Consider the following 4,870-nt stretch of genomic DNA (forward strand, 5'->3'; position numbering starts at 1 on the left):
GTAAACATATTTTTCCAGAGATGGTTCATTAATGGAGCGTTTGCTGGTCATTTACTGTTATTAGCTCATGTGTGAGCAGGGAATGGACAGCTTACAACTGCTGACAATTTGGCTGGTCTAGACATGGTAACATTGTCATCTGTTCCAGACTGGTTTTCTGTCTGACTCCTCTAATTGCTGCCAACAGAGGACTGTAATGATATTACTGGAGGTGTTCTCTTTCAAAATACAGACTGTACACCACAGTCCAGCATCTCATGTGCAGCTTATGACAGGGTTATTTTACTGATAAACATTTACATGAACACTAATTATTTATATAAAATGACATACTCTAATACATGCTAGCCTGACACCACTGTAAAAATCATTATAATTTTACTACTTCAGCTACTAAGACTGCATTGATGACACGCATGTTCTGTGTTGGGAGGTTCAGTGAACTTTGCCATTTATAAACAAACACAAAGCTGAGTATTTTACAGCATAAGCCAATTCCTATACTCATTAATACCATCAGTACTTTTAGGACCAAACAAGCTTGCCATCATAGCTAGAAAGATATTTAAAAACAGCATTTAGATCAGCATTTCTGAAATCCTACCTGCCGCTACTACCACATTTAATTCTACAATAATAATAACAATAATATGCTCCTTATCACAATCAACATGTTAATTAGGAAGAAAAATATCTATTTCTATCTCCCCCTATGTTCTTCACACCCGGAAATACTCTTACTACTACTACTACTACAACTTGTACTACTATTTCTATTGCTTTTTCTGCCACTGCTATTACTGTTATTCACAGCAAAACAGCGGCAACAATAATAATGATGCACTCCTTATCACAATCAACACATTAAAGCAAAGAACTGGTGGTGGACTTCTGCAGGTCCAGACCCATCAGCCAACACCAGTGAGCATCCAGGGAATGGAAATGGAGATGGTGACATCTTATAAGTACCTGGGCGTTCACCTGAACAATAGACTGGACTGCTTGGACAATACAAATGCACTCTACAAGTAAGAACAGGAGCGGACCCTATCTGCTGAGGAGACTCGGGTCTTTTTGGAGTACAGGGAGCGCTTCTGAGGTCGTTTTTTTGACTCTGTGACAGCATCAGCCATCTTCTATGCTGTGTTCTGCTGGAGCAGCAGCATTTCTGCAACAGAAAGGAAGAGACTAAACAAACTGGTAAAGAAGGTCAGGTCAGGTCTGGGATGTTCCCTCGATCCAGTGGAGGTGCTGGTCCTTTCTTCCTGCTGCTGTTAGACTGTACAACCAACTCTGTTCCCAGTAGACCGCTCATTAAGTTGTCATACTTCTCTCAGTACAGTACAGACACAGCCTGGGAATGATGAACATTCTGGACTTTTCAAAATACGCTGTGCAATATTATTATTTCTTATGCATATCTAGAGCGTGTGTTACATAGGTATTTTTCTACTTGACATTAAAATCTGTGCAATATAGATAACCTGTGCAATACTAATACTTAAGTCAATATTTCCATTTATGTATGATGTTATTTCTATTTACTAGTAGTACTAGTACTACCCTATAGTGTTGTAGTACTCGAGATCGGTCTCGGTCTCTTGAGACCACTTTTTGAAGATCTCGGTCTTGTTTCGCACTCGACCACATTTTTAATCGGTCTTGTCTCGGTCTCGGGCACAGAGGACTCGGGATTTTTACTGTGAGACCAGCCGAGACCATGGCTTCACCGACAGCACTGAACTACCTCTCAACTGTCTCATTTGTTCAGTAACAGCTTTGTTGTGATTGGATACAAAACTCCCCGCCTTGAATGCAACCAATAACTTAACTGATTTTTAATTTGGATGATTTTTACGGGATGTGACCTGTCACCTACCCCGCCCCTCTTCACACGTGCTCCGCTACAGTTAATGCGGGAGGCGGAAGAAGGAGTCTGCTCCCTGGGAAAGATGTCAGCTAACTCTGCTGTAATAAAGTTTGGCTTTTCTAACCATAAACGGTTTATCTGTAAGTCAACGTCAAAGAGAAAACACAGCGCTATATGCAAATTCTGCAACGCAACGCTCACTGAGGCGGCTGGAACCACATCAAACTTTTATCGACACTTGGAGAGGAAGCATAAAGAAAGGTAAGCTAAGTCTACATGGCGCTAGCGAAGTTAGCAAGATAAAGTTAGCAAGCTGCAGTTTGTGAATAGAAATATATGTGTGTGTGTTGTGTGTGTACATGTATATATAGGGAAAGGCATGTGGGAGTGTTTTACGTTGGCCTTGCGCTTCTCATAAACGATAAAGAGACAGGCTACATGAAGCTTTGTTATGTTACATCAGTGTTAGCTAATGTTAGCTCTGACATAGCGGCACATACCGCGGTACCGCTGCTCACTTGGATCAGAACTACTGATGTGACAGAGGAGTGTCCACTTCAAATTATGCACCCCGTCTATGAAAAAGTTCCATCTCACGTATGCAACTTGGCCTGGTAATGTACACACTTAATTTTAGTGCCAATTTTTAGAATTAAAACACACAATTGCATAATAAATGTGTAACTTAAGTATAAATTAAAATAAATATGTATATAAGTAGAGAGGGTTTTTAGCAGAGGGGGCATTATAATGAGACCCCATCATGCACGTTTAGGTCACAACATGTTGCAGTCTCTCATGCTTCTAAAATGCGACCAAACTCTACTTTAAACTCACTTCCCATGATGTAATTTTTAAGGGCCATGTTGTTTGTAGTGTTTATAAACGACCCTTTCATGTGTTTATCCTTGGTGGTGAGCGTTGAATAACAAACTATTTTGCCTCAGCAGTTTGTCAGGGAAATACTTGTAGTTTTGCCTTTCAGTGTCTGACCTCTTTGAAGATACATTGACATGTTACATTTCATTGCATTTTAGATGCTGATATTTGACCGTGTTTTTCTTTCTATTTTATGGAATAGTGGTTCCAGGTTTTTTCTTTTACAATAATACACCTTAAAAAAAAAATCACCCAAGTTCAGTTATATCCGATTCATCAAACAAGAAATATTTGTGGTGTAATAGAAATAAAGAGGCCACTGGTCTAGATTAAGATATGTTGTAGAAAATTGTACATATTTGTGCATGGCTTGATATTGTCTTGAAAACAAGACAAAAATGAAGACACAAGTATTAAATATTTGTTTGATATGTTCTGTATTGAATGATTGTTTGTCGTTGCAGACAAGAGTATTACAGGCAACCTTACACTTGCCTAAAAACTACATTGAATAAGTACTGAATAAAATGGTTAAGTTAAATTTAATATGGTCTCGGTCTCGACTCGGTCTCGCTTTGTCTTGGTCTCGGTCTTGACTCGGTCTCGACCCGTCAAAGTCTTGGCCTTGTCTCGGTCTCGATACACTGTGTTCTCGGCCATGTCTTGGTCTCGGTTTAGGTGGTCTTGACTACAACACTACTACCCTATCTTGGTTTATTTTGGATATTTTTTATTTTGTACTTCATTTCTTTGCTACTTTGCTACTGTAACACTGTAAATTTCCTCACAGTGGGATTAATAAAGGCTTATCTTATTTTAATGAGGAAGAAAACCCTTTATTTCTAACCTCCCTTGTGTTGTTCACTTCACTATTACTACTACTACTACTACTAATAACAAATAATACTAATAATACTAATACATCAACAACTACTACTGCCATTAATATTATCATTAATGCCACCATTGCTGATATTATTAATATTATTATTATTAACAGCAGCAGCACCAGTAGCAACATCAACAGCAATAGCAATACAATAAAATAAAAATAAAGTAGAACAAGAAAAGCACTGGGCACAGTACTCCGCCAAGGCTGTTCATTCCCCCATATGGTATTGTCAGACAACGCAGCATTTTTTTCTTTAGAAATGCAGCATTCGTTTATTAGTTATTGATGATCAGAAATCACGGCTACATAGATTGTAGTCATTTAATATAAATGCACCCACAAACAAAATGACCTTGCGCTGAGCACAGGCGTGTGTCATGCATGTGTGCTTTATGTACGGATACCGAATCGTGTGACCTAAATATGTAGCTGGAGGCGGTAATTGATGGAACTCGGAAACACCGCCACAATTTAATTAATTGTGCCTTGTATCATTTCCGACGGATTAGTCCCGGTAAGTCTGCAATGGTTGATTTGTAGTAGGATGCAACAGTGATTGTCAGCAGGCAGCTGAGCATTCACTTGTTGTCATAGTTACAGTAACGCCATGCTGCTATCTCACAATGATACAAAAATATTTAACAAATCCATGGATCCAGACTGTAAGCCAAATCACTGCCAAAATCTAATGAGGTGGTCCTTGTGTCATTCCTGACCTTCCTTGAAAATTTCATCCAAATCCGTTAGTCCATTTCTTAGTAATGTTGCACACAGACGGAATAACAGATGGACAGACAACCATACGGCAATTGTCACATAACTCCGCCCCTTCCTTGGTGGAGTAATAAAATATAAATAAGAATTGTTGATGATAATAATAATAGCACTACTTATCACAATCAGCACCTTAATTATAAGGAAAACTCTTTCTATCCGCCATCTTGTGTTCTTCACTTCACTGTTGCTACAACTAATACTGCTACAACAACTGCTACTACCACTATTACTATTATTACTAATATTAATATTATTAACAACAACAACAACAACAATAACAGTCATAAAAATACACTCATTGTCACCGTAAACACAGTAGTAGGACGATATTTCTAACCTCCCTCCTGTGTTCTTCACACTGAAATGCTCGGAGGATCCACTCCTTGGTGGCGCTGTGTCCAACAGTTCCTGAACGCAGCACAACTTCCTTCGCTCCAAGCCGCGCCTGCTTC

This window comes from Amphiprion ocellaris, chromosome 6, assembly GCF_022539595.1.
Source record: "Amphiprion ocellaris isolate individual 3 ecotype Okinawa chromosome 6, ASM2253959v1, whole genome shotgun sequence".
Classification (NCBI taxonomy): Eukaryota; Metazoa; Chordata; class Actinopteri; family Pomacentridae; genus Amphiprion; species Amphiprion ocellaris.